Here is a 15,440-nt window from a genome sequence, read left to right as displayed (position 1 = left end):
TTGACCTGAGTTTCTCCAGCATTATATTTTAACTTCAATCACAGTGTCTGCAGACTTGTTTTTTACTTCAAACAAGCATGGCTTGTTTTGTTCCTGCTTTTTTTCCGCCCCCCCCCCCCCCCGCCCCATGTCGAGACACCATAAAGGGGGGAGGATTTAATGAAAGCCTCCAATATTCAAAAATCCAACTTGTTAAAATAAATCTAATACGATTGTACATTCGGAAGACAATTGTCAAATAAACATTTTTTTAAAGTAAATACAATGCTGGAGAAAATCATATACTTTGATGAAGGGCTCAAGTGCACGTTGGTTATGTATCTTTGCTATATAAAGTACACCACTTGACCTGAGTTTCTCCAGCATTATATTTTAACTTCAACCACAGTGTCTGCAGACTTGTTTTTTACTTCAAACATTCGGAAGACAATTGTCAAATAAACATTTTTTTAAAGTAAAAACAATGCTGGAGAAAATCATATACTTTGATGAAGGGCTCAAGTGCACATTGGTTATGTATCTTTATCTTAGCTATTACAAAGTACCAGTGCATTGTTTGACCTGCTGAGTTTCTCCAGGCTCGAGCATTGTGTTTTACTTCAGCCCTGGTGCTTGCAGACTTTCATGTTTTACTCTCATTTTATTCAGGCACTAGCCCACATTTTGTTCATACCTTGATGAAGGGCTCAAGCCTGAAAAGTTGGTTATCTATCTTGCTCTAGAAAGTTCACTGTTTGACCTGCTGAGTTTCTCCAGTCTTGTTTTTCTTTTCAAAAAATATTTTATTTAAAAAATAAATTATTTACAAATAAGAAAACTATTCTAGACTTTTTACATTCCGAATGTCAGTCATATCTATACATTTTCATCAATGTACATTGTTCTCTCAATGCACCATTACTGCCACTGGGCACCTTGTCTTTCTCCAAGGTATCATTAGATATACCTTGTCTAGAAAAAAATACAGGTAGTGCCCGACTTACGGACAAGTTCTGTTCTGACCAACTGGTTGTATCTCAAAATGGACACAAGCCAGAAATTCATTGTATTCATTTTATCGATTGTCAAATACAACATGGCGGCCACTGATGCCAGCTCTCGCGAGAGGTTGGCCACCCCTGCCATAGGTGCTGTTTTCAATAGATGGGCCACAACTTTCACCCCATTGTACACAATGTAAGCAAATAAAGAAATGTAAACAAATTGCAAAACAGAGAGTGGGAAAAAAATTTTTCGACTGCCTTTCTTTGCCCAATCTGCTGAGTTTCTCTAGCACCTTTGTGTACTGCACTGGGTTCCAGCTTTCATATTTCTTACTTTCCTCCATGGTAAAAGAGACCCATAAGACATTATGGCACAGAAATAGGCTGTTCAGCCCTTCTCATCTGTGCCAAACTATTCTGCTTGGTCCCACTGACCTGCACCCAGCCCTCATACCTCTCCTATCCATGCACCCGTCCAAATTATTTTTTAATGTTAAAATTGAGCTTGAACAGCTGGCAGACTGTTCCACACTCCCACCACTCTCTGAAGATGTTCCCTCTTAACATTTCCCCTTTCACCTTTAACCCATTTCCTCTGGTTTGTATCTCAGTGGAAAAAGCCTACCTACATTTATTCTATCTGTACGTACCTCTAGAAAATCCCTTCATAAAGTCCAACATTATGAATAAGCAGAATTGCAATAGTGTTGCGAGATTGAAATTCCCTTTTAACTCTTGGAGTTTATAACTTGCAGAGTAGATGTTGGAGATTTGTGTTTACTTGGCTTCTGGAAGGGTTAGCTCGGGTTATATGTTAGCTTGGAGGAAAGATTGGTTAAAGGATGCTGATCAGTAAGAATAAATTAAATCAAAGAAAGCTTTTTCTCACAGAATCCAACTGACCTGAGTATTTCCAGTGAGTTCTTTTTGCTTTTTATTTATTTCCAGCATTTGCCATGATTTGTAGGTGTAATAAATAAATGGATTGTTCCAAAGCTGATTATAATTAGTGATTTCATGACAAAATGCATCTGATGTTGAAGAAGGCAGTGAGGTTTGCACAATGCTGTTGGAGCACCAATGATCAGGACCGGGGTTTGAATCCCACGCTGTCTGTAAGGAGTTTGTATGTTCTCCCAATTTCTGCATGGGCTTTCCCAGGGGACTCTGGTTTCCTCCCACCATTCAAAATGAACTGGGGGCAGCACGGGCTCGTAGGCTGAAGTGGCCTGTTACCGTGCTATATGTATGACTAAATTTAAAAATTTGTATGGGTAATTCAGAAGGAAGGTGTTTTAGACAAGTTAACCAAGTGATTAAGAAATTCAAAGATGGGGAAATGTGAGGATATTAATTTGCTCAGTGGAATAGAAACCCATAATTCTCTTTTAAAGGGTATGCGAATTTTAATTTGGAATTCTAAATTGAAATGGGAATGCCCCCATGTGACTTCTATGATCATTGTTGATTGTATGTATGCCTTGTCCATTTTCTTTACCTTCAATTCCCCTGTTGGGTCAAAAAAGAGAAATGTCATCGATGACAGAGTTTGTAAAGAATTTTGAAATGGAGTATTCAAGATTTGCAACTCTATGCGTGAAGAATATTTTTCTCCTGCAATAAATTGCTGAAGTTCAGAAGAATAGAAATGTATGTAAAATTTGGATAGGGACAAATAAGATAGAGGTAGGTAAGTTTCTTTTGATGACATGGGGACAGAGCTTAAGATTTGGGGTAAAGGATTTAGAATGGAGAGTGAGGACAAACTTCTTTTCCCAAAGAGTAGTGAATCTGCAGAATTCTGCTCAAGGAAACAATAGAAGCTGCCTATTAAATACATTTAATTTTTGCACAGTAGAGGAACTAAGGGTTCTAGGGAAAAGGCCATTTGGTGAAGCCTCATCCATGGATGGCTCAACCATGTTCTGATTGAATGAGCAAGCTTGACTGGCCAGGTGGCCTAGTTCTGCTCCTATTTCTTATATTTTTATTCTCCAAGTTTAGACTGTCCCTTACCTATGGACTCTTCATGTCTTGTCATTAATTATTTCATTCCTTTCTGCATTTTGCCACAGTGAGATCACATTCAGATATTCTAAAATCATAAGGCAAGCTTCTTCAGTTGCTCGTAGGGTACTTGTCAATTTTCAATAATCAAACTCGTCAAATGTAACTGCACTGATTCCTTCCTCTGTAATGGAGACTAATAGAGCATTGCAAATGTGCTCTCAGAATTATCTTAATTTTCTATTTGAGCCTCTTGCAGTAAAGGCTATTTGTACCATTTCCTTTCCTAAGTGCTTTGTTATACCTTCATATTTAGTTTTTGCATTTCCATAACCAGCACAGCCAGATCCCTCTGTGTCCATTTGTTTCATAAGTGGGAAAGTAATGTTGTCAAATTGTCTTTTTATTCTTCACTTTCCCAAATTGTACATCCACTTTCTAGTCTATTTTCTTAAACTGTCCATGCATCTTTCAGACTCTCCTCCTTTCATTTCATTTTCCCGCACTCTGTGCTTCATATTATCTGTAAGTTCTGTCTTGTCGTTTACATCATGAAGTTGTGAACAGCCGCCCAGTGTTAATTTTTGTGGCACGCTACAATGAACAATCTGATTACCTGAAATACATCTGTTAATTCCTCTTTTCATGCTAAATGTAGTCAGTCAATGAGAGCAGGTGGAAATCTAGTGTCTTTGGCTATGGGTTACAATGCACAGTCACTTCCCTACCTCCCCACACAAAAAAATGAAGTTATGAGTAACAGTTTGTAGTACCTTGAGATTCCTGGCAGGGGAGCTGTGACTTGGCACCTTTTCCTAGTCATTGATGGCCAATCTATCAGTTAAGGGTGCAGTGTGAAAGCTCTTTAATTAGCACACAGGCGTTAAATCGCACCAGGGATGATACATTCTACCTAGGTTGTATCATCCCCGGCATCAACTGACCTCTGAATGCTGATTAGCACAGTGTGAAAGGGACATGGACTATCCAGGGACAAAGCTAGTGACACATTGTTGAATTTTTTACATGAGTGCAGGAACCTGAAGGAAACAAAAGATTAAAAAGGTATAATCTTTTCTGATCTATATAAACCTTTATAAATTTCTAAAGGACTGGGAAAGTAGCACTGGGAGAAAGGGAGAGCGATGGCAAATCTGCCCTCCTAGAATTCCATGCAGCAAAGAAACTCCTCCATGAGTGCTCTGTGCTTACAGCCCTTTCTCTGCCACGTGGAATTCTGGAAGGGCAGGTCCGCCATCGCTCTTTCCCACAGTCTTTATAAATTTTTAAAGGTTTATAATAGGTCAGCACAACAACAGAGACTGGTTGGCTAATACTCTGCTGTACCTAATGCTTAATTATATTATAATTAGGCATGATTAATTTTGTTTAAATACAAGATCATAGTACATTGATCAGGATTTAGGGCAGGTCCACCATCGCACAATGTGTCACTGAAGACACTTTCAGGTGGCCAAATTCCCAGCTTGTAAAGCCGCATATTATGACAATATGTAGCTGTAGGGAGGTCACTTGAATGAGCAGGAGGCGCCTGTGTGGTAAACTTTGTAACCCTCCTCCAAGAGGGATAATCGCCACACCACAGTGGTGTACTTCCCCCCCCACCATCTGAATGCAGCCACCTGAAAGCGGCTGCTAAGGGGATGACAGTCAGCTGGCAGCGCCTGACAGCTCCCCTCCCAGCTGCCCCTGCCCCGGCGCGGGATGTCAGGGCAGGGGCAGCCGGCATGGGTTGTCAGCGTGTGGACATCCCCACACTGATCCCGCTGCCCCGCTCTCTCCCAACAACCCAATATCAGTCCCCACACTGTGGGGCGACTGACATGGGCATTAGTGGTTGGAATGGCTGGCGCAGGCTGTAGAGGTTCGGGCGGGCTGCAGCAGTTTGGGCAGCTGGTGCAGGCTGTAGCACAACCAGCGCCGGCCGCTCCAACCTCTACAGCCCGCGCCAGATGCCCCACAGTGTGGGGACTGATATCAAGCTGTTGGGAGAGCGGGGCAGCAGGATCAGTGTCGGATGTCCCCACGTTGATAGCCCATGCTGGCTGTCCGAACTCTGACGGCCAGCCATCCCAAACCTGACAGCCCAAAGGGACAGGAGCTGGAGTGTGCTCAGAGGAGCATTCCGTGCAGTTGTCCCTTCAAGTGGCCAGCGCTGCGCATTTAGTGCTGCCACCTGAACAACAATTCAAGGGGGCGCTTCCTCTACTTTAGGCGCATTCTTAGCAGGGAATGCAGCTGAAGAAGCCTTCAGACATCACCGGCATAGGATAGAATCTCCTATCCTTGGGGATGGCTTGTGATAAGTGTGATAGGATATGGGAAACCAATTAACAGTGGACCAATGTGAAAGGCAAAAACCTTAACCAGTTCACTGAACAGCAAATCTACTGGTTAGCCAGTCACATAGGAGAACCAGATTTTGCCCTGTTGTCAAGGATGATAAATGGAATTAAAACAGAAGCTAACATTCTACCATAAAATCAGAAAGTGATTAATGATATTTTTAGACAATATTATACAAAGCTTTATAAATCAGAATCGGATGAGATGGATGAGTTTAGTAATTTAGTCAACATAGGTCCTTGGAAAATGATAAAATACAGAGTCTGGTAGCGTCCATAGGAGGTAAAGATATATAATCAACATTTTGGGACCTAACATTTCTTCAGGCTCAAAATGTCGATTATATATCTTTGCCTCCTGTGGATGCTGTGATACCCAAGATTCTCTAGCATTTCTGTGTTACAACACTCACAGCAGCCGTAGACTTGTGTTTTACTCCTTTGAAAATTATGCTTATTTACACTTACAAGTAGATGTTGCTGCTCTTTGAATGTCAATAAATGTTGTCCTTCACACAAAATTTGGACCCATATGCATCTTGCTGGTATGCATCGTGGCCAGGTTTGGAAACCGGTGAACAGGAATGCAGGAAATGGCAAATGTCATGTTTTTTTTTACATCAGTGAAACCTTTTTTTGCTGATATTTTAGTTTTAAAACCTTCAAAGAAAATAAAGACCATAGGGATGTTTTGTTGGCAGTTGATGTATGAAGATACCTTGTTTTAAAAGCATGTTTAAAAAACATGATTAGAATGGCGGAGCAGGCTCGATGGGCCTACTTCTGCTCCTATATCTTGTGAATTAAGTTGAAAGTATTTGATTCTTGGCTCACAGTAATTGCGTGGAAATTTAGTCTCTGAAACAGCCGTACAACTTCATTCTCAGTTGGAAATTAGCAAAAAGTACTGGCCTTGTCCACATTCTGTGAAGAAGTAAAGAAACCCATGTTTTTGTATACTTGTTACATTATTGCTGAAATTTTTGTTGGCCATGTTATTTTTCTTTACTCCTTCAAGTTTTTATGCAAATATAGCATTTTTTAAAATTCCTGTTCAACCAGTTTATCAATGTGATTTTAGGAATCAAAATTATCTGCATGCTTTTCCCATAATAAATGTGTTTTAGTACATGGTTCAAATATTGCTGATCGTACAGCTCAATAATTAAACTCCGAACTTGGTAATGTTACTTCTTTGAATATTTTAGTTTGATTTTTTTCTTAAATATACATAATAAAATCTTCAATATCACAATATATAGGTCTATTTGATGAGGTTTTTAATGGGTCCCTGTTTTTTTTCATCAACCCTGTAATAGCTCTTGAAAAAGAGTCTGAGACCCATTGCCCACTAGTGCATATATTATGAGGCATCAACTCAAATTGTCCATAGAACTTGGGCAGGAACCCATCCTCCCCTGGAGACTTGTTAGTCTGCAGAGTATTCAGAGCTTTCTTAATTTCTTCTCTTCTCATCTGTTCTCTCACCTCTATTTTTGGAAGCTTAACATTTACTATAAACTCATCCATCTCATCTGATTCTGATTTATAAAGCTTTGTATAATATTGTCTAAAAATATCATTAATCACTTTCTGATTTTATGGTAGAATGTTAGCTTCTGTTTTAATTCCATTTATCATCCTTGACGACACCTCTAACTTCACTTGCCAGGGCAAAACCTAGTTCTCCTAATTCATAATTTTTTTGCTTAAATTTTAAAATAATTTTTTCCATTTCATACGTGTGCAGTGTGTTATATCTCAATTTTTTAAATTTTCTAAGAGTCCATACTTGTAAACTCGTATTCTGATATTCTTTCTCCAGTTCTGTTATCTCTTTCTCCAAACCATCCAATTCTGCATTATATTAAGATTTTTTGTATAACAAATAATTTGCATATCTCATATCAAAAAGCTGTTATTGGTGGAAGAGAGATTTGTCTCACAAAATAGTTCTATCTGTCTCCTAATAAACTCACAGAAGTCTCATTTTCAACAACGTGGCATTAGGATGCCATCTGTACACATTTTCTTGTTTTTCCACTATTGCAATAGTTAAGGTTAATGGTGAATAGTTTGATGATAGCCTTGTCAAGTATTCAATTTTTATCGCTCTGCTTTTGACTGTGCAGACATTAAAAATAAATCAGTCCTTATATGCGAGTCATGGACCCTTGAGAAGAAAGTAGTTTCTCTCTGTGGGATTGAGTTGCCTCCAGATGTCAATCTGATTTAAATCCTTCCTAAATGATGATGTCGCTTTTGCAGATTTCGCCCTCGTTACCGTTTTCACTGATGGATCCAAACAGAAATTAAATCTCTTTCCCCACCTCCCCAATATATTTTGTTTACCCTCTGCTGCTTTTAAAAAGATATCCTTCATAAAGGCTTCATTGTCATAATTTGGAGTGTAAATATTCATAAACATCCAGGATTCTGCATAAATTTTACAATGTGCCTCTACAAATGTTCCAGTTTGGTCAATCAATATATCTTCTACTATTACTTGTCCATTTTTATTAATTAAAATAGCTACTCCTCTCACCTTTGAACCGAAAGAAGACAACATTACTTGCCCCACCAATCCTCTTTTTAATTTGGCATGCTCCGATTTCATAAGACATGTTTCCTGCAGAAAACTACATCCGTATTTAGTTTTTAAATGTGCCAAGACCCTTTTCACCGTCACGTTAACATTCAGTCTAATAAACTTCAATGTTCTATCTATACCAGTTCTTAAACAAATATTGTTCAGCAATAAATCCTTTTTTGATTAATCAAGTAATACAGTGAATTTTTTTTTCCCCCTTTTACAAACATATATATAGTGCCCCTGGTTTGACGGTGACATAAACAAAAAAATCCCAGAAATCCACGAAATCTTCCAATAAAAAAGAATCCCTCCCTTTAGTGCCATCTTGCAAAACTGCTCCTCTCCCTTTAGAGTGGTGTCTCCATCCTGCGACTGTTTTTATTAAGTTCTAGCTCTTTCTTGAGCTCTCCATCCAAATTTCTATAACATTTAACAATAAATACAGTTCAAAAAATATACTTTTTACTTGGTCCCATTGTAAACATTCTTCTTAATCTTCCTATTCAATATCTATTAATCTTTTCATAATCTTCATAGAAATTCTTCCACTTCTTCCTTTAGTCTTAATAAAACGCTTCAGCGTTGCAAGATATATCAATGAGTATTTTATATTCTTTGATCACAATTGCCTTTTTACATCATCAAACTCCTTCCTTTGCTTAATCAAAGTTGGGCTAAAGTCTTGAAATAATAACACCTTTCTGCAGTCGATCGAGCGGGCCATTGTGTTGCTTGAAGTAATCGAATGCCTGCTCCCAAAACCACTTCCAATTCCCGGTAACTCAAAAGTCTTACCAGGACTGACCGTTGTCGCTGCTCATCAGATCTGGGTCGGAGATCCAACGAGCCCTTTCTATTTGTAGTTTCCTGTTGAATTTATTTTCTCCTAACACTCGTGGGATCCGAGTTTCAAAGAAGCTCACTGGATCTCTTCGGTCCCTTCCTTCAAGCCAATAATCCGAACATTGTGTCTGCTAAAAGGTCGATTTTGTCCCATTTCTTTGCGTTCTCTTCTAAAGCTTTCACCTTTTTTTGCATTTTATCCAAGTCGACATCTACTTGGAACTAATTGATTTACATCAATTGCCTCGTTAAATTTAGTCATCTTCTTTGACATATCCCTCGTTGTGGTTTTAACACCCGTGAAACAATTACCTAAAGTCTCCAGCTTATCTAGGATTATATTTCAGGTCTTGCACCGATTTTCCCAGCACTGCCGGGTTCAGCTGGTCCCAAGGCTGCTCTTGTACTGCTCCCTGTTGGGCTTTCACTCTGTGTTCCTGGCTGAATCGGTGTCTCTTTCAATTTTGTTTTTTGCTGTCTTGACTTCTTGGTGATCATTTTGTTAATTCACCGTTTTAAAAAAAAAAAAAAAAAATTCTTAATTTAAAGCTTTTAAACTGTCTTTTTAATACTGAGAGCTCATCCAATGCATCTGTCTAGATTCTTCACATGGCCATGCCCCAGTAAATGTTATTTTTTTAGCATCTGGATCCTTGACTTTATTATCTGAGGACCCCGATCAGCATAGATTGGCAATAGGACCTCCTCACTGACCATCATTGTAAACTTAGTGCCCTACTTGAATTTAGCATGCTCAATTGCATAATGATGCTGACACCTTGCGTTAGTTCAATTGACCTAAAAAGTTTTGCTGCTTATTTTTGTTTGTACTCAATATCTGATGCTTTTTGTGTCAATGTCCCAATAGTTGGGCAGCATTGTTCCAGTTCTCATGATGCTGCTTTTCCATGGTTGCAATGTCCTGGTGAAACCTTTCCCCATATTTTTTTTGTCATTTTTAACTGCACCAAGATCAGCAGGGAAGAAATCCAAGTGTGAATGCAAACAATGAATTTTCAATCACATGTTTTTGACATGGTTTTCAATGACATAATTTTGTATGCTTGAAGCATGTTGTCAATCAGCTGCATGTAGTTTGGTTCTCAAGTTGCCAAGAAAATTCTCAACATCTTAAATGCCTTCCAGGCCTAAGACAACACTGAGTGCATGGCCAAAACATCTTGCTTTGTGAGCAGTAGACAAAATATGATGATGTTTTTTAAAAGTCACAAAAATGGGTTATATCTAAGCAAAACAGTACATGATAGGAAAATTTTAAGGTGATTTTCGTGATCAGCAGCCCAAAATCCATAAAATGGACTCAAACATTTTCAGGATGCAAAAACTTTGTTCTCTAGTGTAATTGTACCATTGCAGTACCAGGAGGTGGAGCAGGCTGAATAAATCAAAGTTTGGATGGCACAAATTGAGGTTTTGCTTATGAATTTCCAGTAAAAATAAGCTTTAAAAACAAAATTATTGAAAAATTTTAAAATGTGATATTTGAAATTCTTTGTGTGTAATTAACAGGAAACAATATGAACACAAAACATTTAGAAATGTACCTGCACTCTTTTTGAAGGTCAGCAACCCCATTTAAGTTAATAGGCCCCTGTCATATGCAGCCCCTCAACTTGACCGCTCTTGGAGTTGGTGGTGGATTCAGAATGAGACATTTGATCAATGGGTACATACTTTGCAAGCTTTAGTGCACTATCCAGAAACCCTTAACTTGCTGGTGCACACACTTCAGTGAAGCAGCATTGCTGTTTGGAACTTCCTGGTGGCCGGCAATGATATCCAGAGCAATGCCTCTATACAGAGCATTGTTTAGAAAACACTTTCTTTGTGATGTTGCATTAGATTTAACTGGAATCAGTATAGTCTAAGTTTTGTGTTCCAAATGAGCATTAAAAGAAAAAAACTTTAAACTGGAAATTGATTTTTAAAATTCTGACGAGAATTGGTTTGATTTCTAATTATTTTTAGTCAGGAACAAATTGTTTGTCTGTTCTAGTAGCTAAGTAGGGGTACCTGTAGTGCTAAACCATCCTTGCTTCTATGTCAAATTGAAGACTAAACTTCTTGTGGCTGATCAAGGAAACAATTGCTCTAATGGATAAGTTGGCTGTTGTTAAGAAATTATTGTAAAAGGTGAAGAAAATATATTTTTGCGGTCTTCAAAGGCCTTTATTAGAATTTTACCAGTTTTTTAAAAAAAATTTGGCCCACGAGCCTGTGTCACCCAATTGACCTACAACCGCAGTACATTTTTTAATGGTGGGAGGAAAGTAGAGCACCCGGAGGAAGCCCACGGAGACACAGGGAAAATGTAAAAACCATGGCACCCCTAATAAAATAACAGTGAAATTGTATCGTGTTTTTAGGTTAAATAAGGAAATAAAATCAATGCTTTTTTAAAAAAAAAACACACCAATAAATATTTAAATATTCAAAAAGAATGGAGTTAAGGGACAAAATACTAAACACGGCCTTCTTTTAATGCCAACTTTGACTACTGAGAGATAATTGTAAAGCCGCAAAGTATGTTTAAGAGAGTGAAAATCTGCAGCGACAGTGATTGTAGTAAAAACACAATGTGGGAGAAACTCAGCAGGTCACACAACCTACTTTGTTTAATCTAGAAGCAGTGACAATAAGTTGTAATGCAAGATATAAATAGAAACATTTATAAATTACTTTTTTGCCTGTAGTGTTGAGACAGTGGCCTAGAAATTGGGTCCATGTAAATGTATTTCTGTGCAAGCAGACAAAGATGATTTTTTTTCTTTAAATGGGTGTTAGATTGTTATAGCAGCCATTTTGGGGGGGTTATTGCATTCATCCACATGCCATTCATCTTGGCCTGTCTGATGTTTTTCCTCTGCTGCTCATACTTAATGATGTCACAAGTTGCGTGGCATCCTCAATCATCATCATAAGTTGGTGCTTTTGGGTGCAACCTGTGACCTTCATTGAACACTTAATGTGTGGTTATATGATATAATATACTATTTAAGCTTGGAGAAACTTAGATACAGGTACAACATTAAAGATAGAAAGTTCCAATTTGTAAAGGGGCCCATTCATAGAATACTCTCATGATTGGAAGAATTAAGAATTCTCTGGTGTTAGCTCACAACAAGAGCAGATCACTGCACTGGAGCTGGGGATAGGCCGACACTGGGAATCTCTTTTTAATCAGCTCCAGCGCCCTTTTTTAGACATAGAGCACAATAACAGGCCCATGAACCTGTACTGCCCAATTACACCGAATTAACCTACAACCCTGGTACATTTTGAATGGTGGGAGGAAACAAGGGCACTCGGAGAAAACTCATGCGATCATGGGAGAACATACAAACTCCTTACAGACAGTGCCAGATTCAAACCCAGTCCTGTAATAGCATTGTGCTAAATATACTGCCCCTTCTTTCTGTCACTTTCCTGTGGTTGCCATGAGGATAGTCATTTATGATCTGACACATTTCCAGGTAAATGGAAGATAAATGATGAATCAATTGTGAGCTTTTATAGCAGCTCCCTACAAAAACCTCTCGGGTCTCATTTTTGCACTGATTCCAAGTGTGTCTGCTTTGAGAATTGATTTGAAAGAGGGCAAAATCCTAATTTGAGGCAAAGAAACCTTCCAGACATGGTGAGCTAGATATCTAACGAGAGAAGCACTTCAAAGTAATATTAGTAACAACATTCATTTAACAAAATTGTACCAACTCCTCTGCCATTTGTTATGAAAGTAGAGGATAGATGTATTTGTTTTAAACTTTCAGAATTCCTTGTATTTTCTATGATGACCATGTTGATTGTGAAATAGCAAATGAAATCAAACTGGGAACTGTTGACCAGCTAACTGATAACCACAATATATTAGGTTTTGTAAAATCCCCATTATCCAGCACATACAGGGGTTGCAGATGTCGGATATGCGAATTTCCTGGTTGTCTGAGCCTAACAAATACACTTGTATCAAGAGTACAAACTGATCTGCTCAACATTTGGAAGAAGATTCACCTAGAAAGGAATAAAATAAATTATCAACTACCAAAATTAATATTGACACAAAATCAACTAATCCCTTTTACAATAGATAACCTTTCCTTTAGAGAATGGGAGAGAAAAGGGATCAAAAGAATAGAAAATTGTTTTTCGGGAAATAAATTATTATCTTTTGAACAAATGAAGGACAAATATAGTATAACTCACGATACAATGTTTGCATACCACCAACTGAAAACCTATTTGAAGGACAAATTGGGAAACAGTCTGAGGTTACCAGAAGGAAGCAATTTTGAATATGTGATTGCAATCACAATCATAATTTAAAAATTTATAACAAACATGTACATCAAACTGCAAGAAAAGGAGAACGAGGAAACAAGCTGTAAATCTAAACAAAAATGGGAACAAGATCTAAACGTAAAGATAAAGAATGAAACATGGGAAAAGTTATGCTCCGGAACTATGAGAAATACAATAAACACGAGGTTACGCATGATACAATATAATTGGTTACACAGGCTATACATCACACCCCAAAAGTTAAATAAATGGGACCCAACAGTATCAGACAGATGTTTTCACTGTAAGAAGGAAACTGGAACAACAATACATGCAATTTGGGCATGAGAGAAAGTGGAAAAATTTTGGGAAGATCTAAACCAGGTATTAAATAAAATCACAAAAAGCAACATACCAAAAAACCCAGAGATCTTTCTTCTAAGTAATATAAGAAATAAAGAACTTGGACTCGATTTGGATGGAGCACAAAAAAGATTTATTATGATAGCCCTAGCTGTAGCAAAAAAAAGTATTATGTCAACCTGCAAATTAGAAGATAACCTGAGAATACAGCAATGGTACATAGAAATGAATAAATGTATTCCATTAGAAAAAAATAACATATAATTTAAGAAATAGAGGTATTTAAAATTATGAAGGGAATAGATAGAGTAGACGTAAATAGACTCTTTCCCCCTGAGGGCAGGGGAGGTTGGAACAAGAGGGCATAAGTTAAGGGTAAAGGGGCAAAACTTTAGGTGAAATATTAAAGGATGCTTTTTCACTCAGAGAGTGGTGGCAGAATGGAATGATCTTCCAAAAGAGATAGTTGCAGCAGGGTCCCTTCTGTCATTTAAGAGAAGGTTGGTTTTGTACATGGATGTGAGGGGTTGGAGGGTTATGGGCGGAGAGCAGGAGGGGGAAGCTAGTGGAGTTGTTCAAGTGAACCGGCGTGGACTTGAAGGGCCGACATGGCCTGTTTTCATGCCGTAAACAATTATATGGTTATATAGTTAAATAACATCACAGTTTTCAAACAAATATGGGAACCATACATGGAACACAATAGAGAAATCCTACCACGGCCCTCCACCATCTAAAATGACAGAAGGAGAAATGAACTAACCTAGTATGTAAAAGTAGAATACACAAATTTTTTGTTTATTTTTATTATGTGACGACCTTGTTTAACGGGTTTAATGTATCATATAGATTGAACGTTGAATGAATGGGGAGGAGAGAAGGGAGGGGGGAAAAGGGGAGAAAATGACACTATATATTCAAGAGAAAAATGTCTGTGTATTTTGGTCAATATGGTTCATAGTGTGAAAAATTTAAAAAAATTTTTTTAAAGTACAAATTGGATGAAGTGCATAAAAGATTTATTATGATAGCCTTAGCTGTAGCAAAAAAATGTATAATGTCAACTTGGAAATCAGAAGAGAGCCTGAGAGTATAGCAGTGGTACATAGAAATGAATAAATGTATTCCATTGGAAAAAATAACATATAAATTAAAATTAAAGTCACATTGTTTGAACAAATTTGGGAACTGTACAAGAAACACAGCAGAGAGGGCCTAACGTGGACCCCTAAAATGATAGAATGAGAAGAAGACAAAATGAACTGACCCAGTGTGTAAAAGTAGATGACACATTTTTCTTGTTTATTTTCATTGTGTGATGACATTGTTTAATGATTTTATTGTATTGTATATGTTGAATGTTTAATGGGTTTGGAGGAGGGTGGGAAGGAGGAAGGGAAGGGAGGGGGGAAAAGGAGAGAAAATGACAGTGTATATTCAAGAGGGAAATGTTTGTGTGTATTTTGATTAATATGGTTGATAGTGTGAAAAATAAAAAAAAAATTAAAAGAATACATCATTTAAAAGACAAAAGTGCAAAATATAACATCATTTGAAAAATTAGTTTTGTAGTTTTTATTCACGTAAAGTTCACTTTAATAAAGTAATTCCCGTAACTTACAAATTTAAATTCAAACCCTGGTGGCTGGCGCTGTAGCAATGTTGCACTAACTGTGCCAATGTCACCATTGACCCCCCCCCCCTCTCAAGTTTACAGATAAAGCCTTACTAATACTAATAAAAACTTGTACAATAAAGACAGGGATGAGGAGTCACTTTGCGAGAGTCGCCCCAGCGGCATCAACTGGCTCTTCATCCTGGTCAGACCCTTGACGCAACCAGTCTCTCCTCCATGGAAGTGTCCCAGTCAGGCCCTCGGTGCACCTTTCTCGCAAGTGCCGACAGCAAAAAGAATACGCGAGCGTTGAAGGACATGGGGCAAACCTGCATGTGTCCAACAAAGTCTCAGCGCTCCCCTTTGGGATC

General features: G+C 38.0%; 1 protein-coding gene across 2 annotated transcripts in view; it reads left to right on the top strand.

The window, feature by feature from the left end:
• The window catches only part of macroh2a2 (macroH2A.2 histone), a 44,498-nt gene that overhangs the window by 1,644 nt on the left and 27,414 nt on the right, over positions 1-15,440 (top strand). The window lies entirely within an intron of this gene.

Source organism: Narcine bancroftii, chromosome 6 (assembly GCF_036971445.1).
Source record: "Narcine bancroftii isolate sNarBan1 chromosome 6, sNarBan1.hap1, whole genome shotgun sequence".
Lineage (NCBI taxonomy): Eukaryota > Metazoa > Chordata > Chondrichthyes > Torpediniformes > Narcinidae > Narcine > Narcine bancroftii.
Note: the sequence above shows the minus strand (reverse complement) of the source record. Positions and strands in the feature narration are given on the sequence as shown.